Source organism: Helicoverpa zea, chromosome 5 (genome assembly GCF_022581195.2).
Source record: "Helicoverpa zea isolate HzStark_Cry1AcR chromosome 5, ilHelZeax1.1, whole genome shotgun sequence".
Lineage (NCBI taxonomy): Eukaryota > Metazoa > Arthropoda > Insecta > Lepidoptera > Noctuidae > Helicoverpa > Helicoverpa zea.
The window spans coordinates 1,200,776-1,216,346 of NC_061456.1; positions in this window are offsets into that span (position 1 = coordinate 1,200,776).

Consider the following 15,571-nt stretch of genomic DNA (forward strand, 5'->3'; position numbering starts at 1 on the left):
TCATTGACAGTGTAAAACATTATGAAATAAAGTCTATAATTTGGTGAATAACAGTCAGGTATCTTCAAACTCTGAATAAATATGACTAAGCAACCTGGACCATTTAAGAAAAAAACATACCTACTTGCCTTAAATGTCAACAACTGACCAAGAAAGCCCTTATCATTACTCTCTATAACATTAAACGTCGGCCAACTTCCAGTGATTAAACACAGAAGCTATGAGGAAAAAGTTGTTCAATAAAAAGTAATAAGCCATGAAAAATGACATCGTTCGCCGTTAGCAAGTCATCATATTGGACATCCATTTATCAATATTGAGAGTGATGGATATATTGATTTTGTTGGCTAACTCTGCTTTGTTGCTTTGAGTTAGGGTGCCTGGGTTTAAAGTTTGTTGTAAATTTCTAAATGAATCTTCACTTTTTATGCCCCTATCACGATGGTGTATCAAGGTAAGAAAGCTAGGATTAATTATTGTTTTAACCAAATCCCTACTAGGTCCAGTTACGATGGCAAATCAAACAATTGGATTTCGATTTCATAGTATTTTGAGAATACCACAAATGACAAATTTCTAACAAACCTTCTACATGAAAGTAAATTGTACATGGAAAGTATGTCAAAGGATTTATTTAAAAGACTTTTCCATTCAAGGGGTCACTAACTTCGCATACGCACCCACTCCACGATATTTTTAAAAACACAATATGCCAAAAAATAACCGTTTCAAAGAGCGTCTTTCAACAAACATTGAGAAACAAAAGAGCGTTCAAAGCGACAGTGGACCGTTTGAAATCATTTTTCACTTCATTACCGTTTTAGTTTGCGCGTGACGTTTTCATAATGTACTGGCAATGACGTGTATCTGAGTCATTTTCTCGCGAATAGATTGAAGTGTCTTCTTTTATTTATGCCGTCCTGGTATTCTTGGAATGGGTACTTTATGGAGTTTATAAAAATACAATGAATAGTAGCTATAACACGCATCCTTAGGACACTAGATTTTCTTACTTAATAAAAATCGACTGGCCTGTAACCATCCCCAAGGTCACTCTATTTCCCCACCGCTCCCTTACCACTGCTAACTCACAGCGTGAGGAGTCATTTGATTATTTTTGCCATCGTTACAAAATCCCCCTATATTATAATTCATACCAAAGTAAAGTTCTCGGTAATCAGTCAGAAAACCACCAATTTAAAAGATTTTTACTTCAAAGACAGGTTTCACCTGACCGACTAACCAAAAAGGTTTTATAAGAGTGAAACCAGGAAAACATGCTGTCAAGAACAAACATTTTCAAGTCAAAGACGTTTCTACACAATTTTTTCGTCCTCAAATTAGGACGCGACCACTCGCAGTTTTGTTCAAGAAGGACACTCCATTCAAGTAACCCCTTTTGATGTAGACTACTTCAAGTAATGTCAGATACAGTCCTAATGCGATTTGCGGTTTTATCCCTGACCGTAACGTACTAAGAAAAGTCTTTCTCGTTTTTTTAGGCCACTCTCAGTAGGTTATTCGGAGAAGCACTTCTGTTGAAGAGGTTGTGTGCGTCACGCCTGAATTCTCTTAGGCTTTCTTATTAAGATATTAGGTCCACTATGGAAGGCTATTATTTTGGGGGCACTTGATTGTACCTAATCTTGAGATTTACTTTGGGACATCTTGCTTCAAAACATTGGAACCTAACACGAAAAAGGTAATTTCTTCACAAAAGGTTTTTTTCCTTTCTTGTATTTTTTTATAATACAAAAGTTAAAATATAACATGCACAACGAAAAGAATTCCGAACAATGACAATATTCCTCACAATCCTTATATCCTAATAATTTGAAAAGCCAATTCCGCGACCTTCCCGAAACTCGTTTCATCCATAAAATTGAGTTAGCCAGCCGCTTAATGTATTTGGCAAACATCTCTTATGTACGTACATACATACATACCTACATTTTATACGTATGGTGAATAACCTTGCGTGAAATTCTCCAAAGAAACATACTTGGAGAATGATTCGCAATTTTGTATCCTCCAGAAATGAAATGGCTTATTAGAAACGGCATGATATTTAATTTTATCGGAATTTCAATCTGGGTACGTGGTTGCTGTTTATCAGTTTTTGCGTGTGTATACGATTCGATTTTGTTTGCGATTACCGATATGTTTTGGAAAGGATACATAATATTTTTAAGTGTCCAGTATTTTGGTATGTTTTTCAACGATTTGCAGTAATGGCTTACGTACTTTTGGATCAAGACTAGAATTTCATTGAATTATGTAGAAAACCATAATTATGTATAAAGCAATACAGAATATAAGCAATTAGGTAAATAGTATAACATATACAAGTCAGCTAGAATTAATTAATTACTAGAAACTTCATTTTATCAGCGTAACGAGTTCCTCTATCTCACTTAGAATATTTTTACACTGTTTTTCAATGAAGCTATTTTTAGATTACATATGAAGATATGTAAAAAAAAAAAAAAAACAGAAATGTTACCGTCGGAGCCTTCAGAATGAAATTGATAATAATCTTTCACGCTACCTACCGCTTCCACGCCTTCACATTTTCAGCGAATAAAAACATTGAATAAAATGATATTACGATAAGCAAAATATCACACATTCGCGCAACTTTGAATTCAGTTCGCAACGGGAAAATATCCACAGAAAGGTAAATTAAATGAATTGAAGAGAAAATTCCATTTGTTTCATCGAAAATACATGTTTATCAAAAATGGATATAAATCTTCTCTCTCATTACGATATTCATTTAGTATCGAATCAGTTTTGCTCGCATCACAATTCAATCGGATATCACTTAATCGAATCACTAATTAGCATTTTACTCTTACAAACAACCGGGATCAACCTTAGAGCGTTCAACTATCCGGAGCCGCCATGAACACAAATGTCTTTGCCAAACATTTGCTTATCTAAGCGAGAGGGCCGATGCTATGATACAAATTGTGATAGCTCACTTATGCATTTTTGATCACATCGCTACGCAGGCAAACCACAAAATTATCAAACACACGCATAAAGTTGATGCATAGATTCCCAATCAAGTATCATAGGCGGTCTTGCATCTTCAGCAAAGGAGAAGGTATGTCAATGGCGTATCCAAAGTGTTGAATGCTCTAAGGGATCAACTGATTAACAATGAACAATTTCATAAATGGACTATTTGCGAAACGTCTGTGTTTAACGTTTTACGGTAACTTGATAATGGAATGTTATGATATTTGCAAGGTTGTGTACTGTACCTGTAGTAATTGGTTTATTTGATTTTGATTAATTGATTTTCGTACTTTAGTTATGAATACAGAATAGGACGAATGATGAATACGGAATAAGATCACACAATCTTTGAAAGAATAGAAGAATCCCAAGAATCCAAATAGCTCGGTAACGGCTGAAACCACAAGAAACAATTTAGAAGTTTATAATATTTTTTAAACTCTTACCTAACATAGTTTTAAGTTATATTCTTGTTGAAATTAATACTATTAAAATGTAAAGTTTACTCATTAAAAAATGTACAACATTATTTCGTAAACGAAACTCAAAATTAATTGTTTCAACAACTATAAGTTTAATATCAAAGTAGAAAACAACAAAGGATTTTAGCGCGTAACAGTCATTATCATAACTGTAATTTACAACGGTTAAATTATTTCAGTTGCCTTCCCTGACCGATCGTTAATTAAAGGTACAACCCTCGGTAAGGGTTAGTTTACATTGTAAGTTAAACAAACTAAGTAAATACTATGAGATGTGGTGTTTAATGTGTCTATTCTTACTACTAAAATTTTACTCAGTGTATAAAGTTATTTTAAAATAAAAAAGTACCCTTCTGGGTAGTCGAGTAAAACGATTATTTATTAGTATTATTTGGTTAAAAATAATATGTTTATTATTTTATTTAGATGTTGTAATTAAGTGCAATTATTAAATTGAATGAGTTTCAGTGTTTCATGCCTAATTATATTTTTATTAAATAAAAAACTGACCGTAGGTATATACAACTTAAATCGAATATAGACGGCGCAATTATATTCAGTTTAATAGTCTTGCAAAGTAGCATTTTAGGAAATCCCATAATCTAATTTGTAAGCTATGAGACGACGACAGATGCTATAAATGAAATAGTGACAAGACAAAAACAATTCCTACAGATTCATGCAAAAAAAGTCGCTTTCGAAAAAAGTATGGACGACAATAACTATTTTCACTTTTAAATTAGCCTTGAAAGTCCTTACAAAAGACCGAAATGTGCACACGACTTTAGGTCCGCAAACGATGCTTTTATTCCAAGCCATTACTTTGGGAAAGATTAGCTGATTAGCAGGCCTAGTGACCCGGCGATATCTGTGCCTACCTTTGTTCACAAAATCATGGGACTATGAGGGATTACTACGGCATTTGCAGTTTTGGGACACTGGAGATGCCATATTTATTTTATGGTGTGGTAACTGAATGTTTAGGGCTAAATTATTTTAATTCACTGATTAAATAAAATATGATAAATACGCAAATACGTTTAAATTACTGCAAAAACTTTTTAGACTTTTTCAAGTGAATGGCGAAAAGGTAAAGACTTCACTTCTTATTTTTATTTTTTCTGTAATTCAATCACATTCAAACTCCACTTATTCCTACGTATCTACAGTTAAAAAAAACTCCATTCACCAAAGGAACACATTTTCAAAACCCCACATTTACAATTCACACCCTTCACCGAAAAAATATCAACGGCACAACAACGCGCGCAAAAAGACTATCACGGGACGCCTTCAAAATGGCGGAATGGCGAAAAAAATAACGAATAATTACACACGCGAAGCAAAGGGAGAGGGGTAACAAAAGAGTTTTGTTTTACTTTAATATCTCACTCCAGTCAGGCAATGGTTAAAGAATCTCTGTATGATTAAAATCCTCCCTCCAGTGTGATATAGGTGCGTAACTGCGTATAGTCTATGAAGTACATGTTGTAGTGCCTATCCACAAAAGACTGTCGCTTTAATAACTGGAGTAGGCACCTACATACTTTTGAGAGCAAAATTAACTAACAATTTCAAAGGAAAACTGTAAAAATTGTTGTAGATTGTTTTGTAAAATAATGTCATGTTTAAATCAATAATAGTGTTGTATAAGGGGGTTTTGCACATTACAGACATGACTGGCAGCATTAGCTACAACTACATATATATTAGATAAAAAATAAATATAAATAATTTTAAAATATTCACCATAATGCGAAAGTAAGTCTGCGTGTGTAGTACGCAATCACACTAAAACGTCTAAACTGATTAAGATGCAATTTGGTTATAAGCGGATGTCGGCTAACTTTAATAAGGGTTCCCCTAAAATGCCGGAAAATCCGCGAGTGTAAACTAGTAAAAGCATAGATTACCCCTGTATTCCAAAATAACAAAATAATCTAAACAGGTACTTTGAACGATTCGCCATTATATCCCAAAAAGACAATAATATCAAACACTGTTTAAAAGAGAAAGATATTCTCTTTGATTATCAGGAGGTAACTTTATGAAAGGCTTCGTCGCTCCGGGAGTAGTTAAAACTGTACGCATCGTTGGTTTTGGACGAAGGCGCCTAGATAAATTGTTATAGACTTGCGTATCATATTTGGCTTAAGGATTTGTGATCATAGTGTCATTATTTTAAATATTGATTTCTTTTTCTTCTTTTTAAGTTTTTAATGTTCTTCGTAGATTAGTAAATTATAACACGGCTGATATAGGTATATGTAAGTCCTGAAGGAACGACTATTAATGTGAAATATGCATATGCGTAGCAATAACTTATAATACACTGCACATAACACATCATTTTAATCGTAAAATAATATCCATTATTTTGATTATATTATTATGTCTCTATATTATGTTATAAAATAATATGTCAGTATATTGACTTTATTCTTGTCGTACAATATAAGCCAAGCTTTGATAGCTTCGGCAGTCTCCTTTGAAATGACATAGATTGTAGACACAATTTTGACTTTGATTCCAAATTGATACTTGTTTCCTTAACAATAGAGTTCGTTTTTCCATTTCCTTTGATATTTTTAACTTTGTTGGGACTCAGGCTTTGTTAGGTAGTAACTCTTGAAACAAAGTGATGTGCCTCACAGTTGACAAAAGGCGATCCTTTCAGTATGTCTCATTTATACAGAATTGTTAGTTTTACTTCGAAAATGTTTGATGCAAAATGAATTCTTGCGATATTGTCTTTGTGAACGAAGGAAAATTGTATTTTGAGAGAATACGTTAAGGTTTGTTCTATTTTAGGTATGTATCATCTGTTTCGAGAATAATTAATACTGGAACACTGAATGGATTTTTGATAGAAAATGAACTGAATCTAAAACATAATCTCCTTAAATAATGATTAAATATATTGTTTGTTTTTTTTTTTTTGTATACAGTTGAAATACGTGATATTTAAACGATACCTACATTAATAAATAATCAGGCTGTTCTTTCAAACTTTAAATTAACGAAATAGGTTATACTAAAGCATTTACTTACTCTATTATTTCCTTTCAGATTTATATATCAAGTGTTTAGTTCAAGTAATATACAGCTATTGTTCAAAATAGGGGAATGGTAAGTCGGGGGATTCCCGGTAATTACCGTAATACGTACCGTTGTAATAATACTGTCCTGTTCAAATATTTATGCGTAAGTTGAAAGTGAAATTTCATTTAAGTTTAACTTGTTTTAGATTGCGGTTTTGCCTGAATTGATAGCGTGTTTTGGTTAAGTTACAGTTAATTTGAGGTTTGTATTTTCAATAGTAAGCATTAAGTTTTTTTGAATGAGAGAGAGGTTAATATAAAGGTTGATTCTCCATTAAGCTGATATATATTTTGGCCTTTTAAAAAATAACTAACTTTACAGATTGACGTTCTCAAGAATACTGTACTTTGCTGTGTGATAGGTCCAATCAAAGGTTCTAAAGGGAGACAAAGTTCTGGAAATATTAATGACACCTTTATCAAAACAAAGGGTTGGCAATCACGACTCAGAAATGGCAATCAGCTACCAAGGTTCCTAGTTAGACAACTCAACCAAAGTTGTACTGCAACTTCTCCAAAGAAAATACCAATTTATTTTCTGATGCCCTCAGAAACTTTTGTCTTCCTTGGCTCTGACAATATTTCATGGTATTTACTCTTTTAAGGACAGAATAAATTGTCCTTTCGCATTTTTTTAGAGTTGTCCGCGACAGATGTTTCGAATTTTTTGTGCTTAAAAAATATGTTTCCGGGTTTGTGTTTAAGATTTGTTTCAGAAAGTTTAGAGTTGTGTCAAGATTATTTAATATTGTTGGTTAAGTATTATTTTGGAATACGAAATTACAATGCTGCATTTTATCATCTTCGGCATTAAATATTTAACCTATGTTTTAGAAGCAGAGTATAAAAATAATAACATCAACTCAAAATAATAACTCAAACTCTTGCACAAAACCTACGCAATGAAGTTAGATGAAACTTCATTCACCAGTTGATTCAAGAAAAGTCAATGTAATACTTACTTCATACTTAATCATAAAATATTAAATACATGACGACGATGATGTTATATGGGAGGGGATAACTATGAATGAAAATAATGACGCCTTACTACTATAAATGATAGATAATCATGATAATTATGATATTAAAAAAGCCCCATCTAGAAACCTTGTAATTACACTACTCCACAACAAAAATGATGAATCCGTACACAAAGCGAGTGCTCGCCCTTGCAATAAAGTTGAAGGTACATTAAACGCATCGTACCCACTTTGATGGCCGTCGCTTCCTCGAGAGTCGGGATAAAGTTTCTCAAAGTGTAAGCGACTGAAGGCATCCGATAGAGCGTTCTCGTTAGACCCGCCACAAAGGCCCTATTGTGTGCCTCAGACGGTTCCAAATGAAAAATATAACTTGTTACCGGAGTGTTTGAGTAATGTTTCGAGACATTTGTCATGGATACTTTTGAGTTTATAGTATTGCTTGAGTTTCCTTGGATTGCTTTTTTTCTTCGCAGTTTTAGTGTCTGTTATTGCTTTCGAGTTATTGACAGCAAGAGTTTGCTTCTGATAAATAGAATCTGTTATGGAGGCTGAAAAGCTAGCTGATATTATTTCACTTTAAAGATGCTATTTTGAACACTACATACAATTTTTTCAGTCGTTTATCAATTAAGTCTAAGACAACACTTTCGCTCTCAAAAGTTCTCCTTCATTACTACAAATTGCTTTACAATTCGAGCAATTTTCCTAACATTCCAACCATACCATGTTCCTACAAGGCTCAATTTCCCCATCTCAAAGCCGGGATGGCGTGCATCACTAAAAATTCATCCCAGTGAAGAAAAGACGAAGAGAACTAGCCTCATAAAACAAAACCTCAGCAACGAACCAATAAACTATCCAGACTAAAGTTTAATTAAATTTTGTATTGTCTTTAAACTTTTGGTGCAAGTTGGAAACAGATAGCTAGCTATTTTGTGGTTAGGTAACACATAGTGGGACCACATTATCAAATATAATTTCCATTTTATCACATACGCAGGCCTTATTTATTCCGAAAGTTTTAATTTTACGAGATAAAAAGTAAGCCATTCTTTATATTACATTCCATTTTTTGGTGCGGAAATTAACATATTTTTTAAATTCTTATGTTGTGTAAAATTATATAGAACTTATACAGCTTACTTTTTAAAATGAATTTCGCTGTCCATATACTATTTACCTTTATTACATTTGCATTAAACGCTTTACGCTTATAACTTGGACCACTCCGTAAGTTATCGTTATACTTCGAAAAGTTCGAAGGAACTCTTTGGCTTGAACACTCAGCTCCGACGGAAAGCGTTAAAATTTAAATTTTATCATTAATAATAACTGTGAAAGAAATCTATCCGCTTGCCCATGACTCGTAATGGTAAAGTTCTTTCCAGAAAGTTCTACTTTGACAATGACGTTGATGTGATCGAACATTTGGGTTCGTTTTTAAAGTAAGTAAGAAATACAGGAGTTGAAGATTTAATATTTATTGTTATGGTAACTTGGACGGTAGAAAGTGTCTATAGATTTTCAGTTATTGAGAAAGCGAGCTGGGCGGGAAGTGTCAGCCTTTTGACTAAAATCCTTAGTGATCCTTTTATTATTGTCTGTTGCACGACAGTCCGCCTTTTATACAATTAGTTAAAGTCAAAAGCATTTGACACTTAAAACAATAGACTCGGCCAAAGTTATTGTTCGAGCTAAGAGAGCATTTAACCATCATACCTTCGTTAAGGGGACCCAAATACTATATTACAACCTATTGCTGTACACAAGATAGGCTATGAAGGCACAATGTACATTTTCAATAGTGACTTAAACAAAACTTTACTAATATTGGCGCGTGTAGTAACAACTAAAACCATGCTTATCTTAGTTTACGTGGCTTAACGACACCCTCCTAGCTTATGAGATCATCAAATATGCATTTAGTGTATTAAAGTCGACCCTTTTCGCATCCCCCTTACGGTTTATTTGGGTCACCGAACTGACCTCTGAATTTACATGAAAAATCTGTCAAAAGTTACATATTAAGGTTTTTTAGTGACACCGGTGACGTGGTTTGGAACATAACAGATGGGATTTTAATCATTTTTGGGAAATAACGTCAGTATGGCATGGAAAATGGCCGTAAATCGATCTCAGTGGCGTGCACTTGGAGAGGCCTATGTCCAGCAGTGGACTGCGACAGGCTGATGATGATGACGATGGCATGGAAAAGCTAAATCATGTCGATGAAAAGCATATAAAAATACTATAAAAAATAGATAATAAAATACTCAATACTCAATGACTTTATTGCATTCCATAATGTGTACAGGCTGGTGGGTAAAATTAAAAGAAACAATTATGGACCCTGTCGGGCACAGCAAAGTTAGTTTTTAGAGGAGAGGACGAAGAGCGCTTTTTAAACATAATAGTATTGAATTAAATGTAGAAAATCTTATTATATTTAGATATTTGAGTAGGTATGTTACTACGAAACTACTAAAGATAGGATCCATAATAAAGCGCCAGAAATACATTAAAAACTGTAATAATCCAACTGTTTAAATAAAAACACAATTTATTATTTACGTCCGACACAATTCTGTTTTTCATTCGTAATAACCAATACTTTCACAGCAATTTCCCTCTAATACAATAATAAGGTACCACAGTCTTCTACGAAACTGAAACCCCACAATATTATTACGAATGTTCTAGAAAGCTGTAATTATGGTAAGACATATATACGGTATATCAAATTAAATAAATGCCGTAACGTCAAATATGCACTCACCACTGTCATTTGAGGCGTGGTCGGTATTATCAGGTGTAAAAGACAAATAATGTTCACATGTCCATAATTTATTCGGAGTTTTACGGAAAATTGTATAGGAATTTTGTAATTTCCTGTATTGGTTTTGTGGTTACTTAGAGCTGTGGTATTTCTTATACAGGATTTGAACAAACGTTGTATGAACACAATCACAGTGAGCTATTATGTTTAAAATGAACTATGCGGACTACTAAAAAAAAGTCGTGGTGGCCTAGTGGGTAAAGAACCATCCTCTCGAGAGAGGGCGGGAGTTCGATTCCAGGTCAGGCAAGTACCAATGCAACTTTTCTATGTTTGTATGTACTTTCTAAGTATATCTTGGACACCAATGGCTGATAAAAAGGTGAAGGAAAACATCTTGAGGAAACCTGGACTATATAGTCTGAAATCACCAACCCGCATTGAGCAAGCGTGGTGATTAATGCTCAATCCTTCTCCGTGTGAGAGGAGGCCTGTGCCCAGCAGTGGGACGATAAAAAAAAGGCTGTAACAGTAACAGTAACTTGCAGACTATTATCAAAACATTAATTTATGTAGATGACGTATTCAAGCACACTATAAGTAGATATAATTCATGTAAAGAAAAAAAATCAAAACGTCTATCTAATTAAATAGAGCAAAGTACAAAAAATACTAAAATAATATCTTAGACTCCATCCACGGCCCAACTTCATTCATCAAATCAAATTCCACCACCATTCATTTAAAAAAACATCACCTCATCGAAAAAAGCGTCGATATAAAGGCAAAATCTCCAATGATTCCTGAAAAACAAGATGAGGACGTTCAATGAAAACCAAATGAAACAGCATTGGATTCAAGTCACGACCTGAGTGAGGTTCCACTACGCTGCTACTGGTATAACAGCTTTGTTTTGTTTTGAAATATGTGTTGCTGGTTTTAGATTTTGGAGTTTCGCAACTATTCGCCTATTATTGTTTTAGATCTGGATAATTTTGTGGTCCTGGGAGACCCTTCCCAGAGGCATAGGCCCTATGCCGCCGCACGCGTCGCAGGTTGCGGATAGCGAAACGGCACCCAGATATGGGAGCTAGCTGCTTTGTGCAGTCGCGGACAATTGGGCGGTCCAACTAGAGGGGTGCTGGGGTTGCTTATGGCTGAGTTACCTCTACAAAATGGCGCTAAACCCATTAACGGTTGGATGACAGAGGCGAGTATGAGCCGCCTCTTTAAATAAAGCTCGGACCCGGGTAGACCAAACTCGAGAGCCTTGGGTGGCAGTTGGTCTAGGAGAAGGTACTCCGAATAAGAAACCAAACATATTGCCTTGTATGGAGGTGTTGGTTCACCAAAGGCTAGGTTGCATGCCCGATACGTATGCCAAAAACGAAATGAAAGCAGGATTTGACAACTCATTACCCCAGGAAGGTACCAGTAATTCTGGAGAATCCTTCACTGAGAAGAGCCCTCAGGGAAACTCAGGCTGCCCCATCGTATCTGGGGGGGGCAAAATTTTGCTTACTCCAGGCTCCACGAGGGTGGGTACTCAGGCCCCCGTGACAGTCAACTCTACTGAGACAAACAAAAAATATATACAGCAAGCCCTCAACCCAATTTTCTTTGCAAGACCAAGGAGTGCTTCAGTTGGAAACACCTTGAATAACCATGCCAAGGCAAATAATAAACAAGACCTTCAAGCAGGAATTGTTGGGGACTCCGAATTACCTGACTGGCAACGAGTTCCAGTCAACAGAAACCCAAATAAGAAAAGAAAATTGTCAAATCAACAATCCCCTGAAAAAGTTCCAACATCAAATATGTTCACCGGGTTACCTTTAAATGACAAAAATCAAGAAGTGAAACAACCCAAGGAAAAAAAGCTGAGCAAACCCCCACCAATAATTCTATATGGAATCGACGATGTTAACAAACTCACAGAATTTTTAGAATCACTTGTTGATAAATCATCATTCAATTATAAAATAATAAATAAAAATCAAATAAGAATCGTGAGCGAAAACGTAACAGTATACAAAACCCTGATAACATCCATTAGGGAGAAGGGTCTTATAGGCCACACCTTCAACAGGAAAGAGGAAAGGAGCTGTAGAGTCGTTATAAGAAACTTACATCACACAACTCCACATGATGATATCAGAGCTGCATTCGAAGCAACCGGTAACATCGTGACTGGGGAAATTATCAATGCCAGATTTGGCCCCGATAAAAAGCCAACTTCAACTTTCTTCATCAACCTACTACCAGGACCTGATAACAAAGAAGCAAAAAAAATAAGACACATCTACCATCAAATTGTTACTATCGAAGACCCTAAAAAAAGAAGCACCATAGTTCAGTGCCAGAGGTGCCAGCAGTATGGCCATACAAAAAACTACTGCATGAGGCCATTTCGATGCCTCAAGTGTGCGGATTCACACCCAACCAAAAGCTGTCCTAAAGTTGATCGAAACACACCAGCCACCTGTGCTTTGTGCCTAGGGCCACACCCATCAAACTACAAAGGATGCGAGGTATATAGAGAAATCTTGAGCAGAAAAACACAACAACGCAAATTGAAAAAAGTTGATAAAACCGCATCACCACCTAATACTAATAATACCAAGAACTCTCAACCAGACGAGCAATATGAAAACCAGTCCAACAGATACCCAGTAACTGGAAAAGAATATAGAGAAGTCGTGAAAGGTCAGTCACAGGATATAGCTTCTAAACACGATTATCCAGATGTACAATCCCACGAGCAAGCACCATTCATTTGCAGAATAGAAGAAATCTTCATAAAGCAATCAGAAAAAATCGACATTATCTTACAACAAATGAGCAACATGTTGGGGCTCTTGACAACTCTAGTCAATAAATTATCGCAATGATAAACAAAACTAAAATAGCCATTTGGAACATAAACGGACTATCGCCGAACAAAAATGACGTTGAGATGCTACTAAAAATGCATGATCTTGATGTCCTGCTTATCTCTGAGACTCATTTCACTAAAAACAGCCAAATAAACGTAAGGAACTACAACATTTATACGACAAACCATCCCGATGGAACAGCACATGGAGGCACAGCTATCCTTATAAGATCTTCTGTAGAACACTACGAACTTCCCGAGTTCAAAACAGATCACATACAGGCTACCACAATCAACATTCAAGATAGGGATGGGCATTTTAATATCTCATCTGTTTATTGTCCGCCGAGGCACAACATAACAGAGGAACAATTCACGACGTATATAAATACCCTTGGCCCTCGATTTATAGCTGGAGGAGATTGGAACTCGAAACACCCTCACTGGGGTTCCAGACTGATTACAACCCGGGGAAGAGAACTTAAAAAGTGCTTGGATAGAAACCATCTGACGGCAATAGCCACATCCGAGCCCACCCACTGGCCGTCCGACCCTGCCCGATTGCCTGACGTAATAGACTTCTTTATAATGAGGGGTCTTTCTCGACTTTTCTACAATATAGATTGTTGCTTAGATGGCTCTTCAAATCATGTCCCAGCTATCCTAACAATCAGCACTAATATCTTGAATCTTGAATCAAGACAAAGGCTATACAATAACCACACCAACTGGGACCTGTTTCGAACTTTGGTCGAAGAGTCACTGCAACTGAAAACTCGCTTGAAAACTAGGGATGAAATTGATGATGCTGTCCTAGATTTCACACGCACGGTTCAAGAGTCCTGCTGGGCGAGTACAGAAAAGACGAATCACTCGAATCCTAGACATAATCATGTACCTCAGGGCATAAGAGCCATGATTCTTGAGAAAAGAAGATTGCGGAGAGTCTGGCATACTAGTCGACACCCTGATGATAAAAGAGTATTGAACAACTACACAAAATTATTGAAACAGACTATTAAAGATAATAACGATGCAACACTGGAGGCCAACATTCTCTCACTGTCCGCTTCTGCCAATACAAATTACTCATTATGGAAAACTTGCAAAAATATGAATCAGCCCACAAATCCGAAGCCACCCCTACAACTGGCAAGAAACAAATGGGCCAGATCAAAACAAGAAAAGGCAGATGCATTTGCTGATCACCTCGCCAAAGTTTTTGTAGCCAATGAACCTAGCTCTGATTCAAACGAAGCGGAAATTGACGAAATTCTCCAACAAGACTTTCAACTTGACCTTCCTCTAAAATCAGTACATCCACGGGAAATAAAGAGAATTATTAAACACTTAGAAAACAAAAAAGCACCGGGATTTGACCTGATAGACAAAAAAGCCCTCACTGAATTACCTCAAAAAGCAGTATTATTCTTGACAACATTGTTCAACTGTATCATCAGTACAGGGTACTTCCCTGCACTGTGGAAGGTATCGCAAGTGATCATGATTCACAAGCCAGGTAAACCACCACACATAACGTCATCCTACAGACCCATAAGTCTCCTTCCAATCATGTCGAAGATCCTGGAAAAAGTCTTATTGAATAGACTCTCGCTAGCGATGCAAGAAAACTCAGTGACTCCGGACCACCAGTTCGGATTCAGACCAGAACATGCGACTACAGAACAAACCCACAGGATATGTAGATATATCAGCGATAGTCTCGAACGGAAAGAATACTGCTCCTCAGCATTCATAGATGTGCAACAAGCTTTCGATCGGGTGTGGCACAAAGGCCTACTATGTAAGATTAAATTACTCTTACCCCACACATTCTATCAAATACTGGAATCGTACCTTGCGGACAGAATCTTCCAAGTGAAAGAGATGAATTGCACCTCTGCCTTCAAAGATATATCAGCTGGAGTTCCACAAGGCTCAGTTCTTGGCCCGCTCTTATATACAATTTTTACAGCAGACTTACCGGTAACTCCTGATGTCACCATCGCAACTTATGCAGATGATACTGCAATACTATCATCTAGCAAACACCCAGCTGAAGCGTCAGCAAAACTACAACGGAGCCTCACAGAAATCAACAAGTGGTTCAACAAATGGAGGATCAAGGCGAGTGCCAGTAAATCAATCCAGGTCACATTCACACTCAGAAGAGAAACATGTCCTCCTGTACACCTGGGAGGCAGAGAGTTACCACACAGTAATTCTGTAAAATACCTAGGTCTGCACTTAGACCGCCGACTAACATGGCAAAAACACATAGAGACCAAACGTGATGAAATTAACCTAAAATACAAAGGGCTTTACTG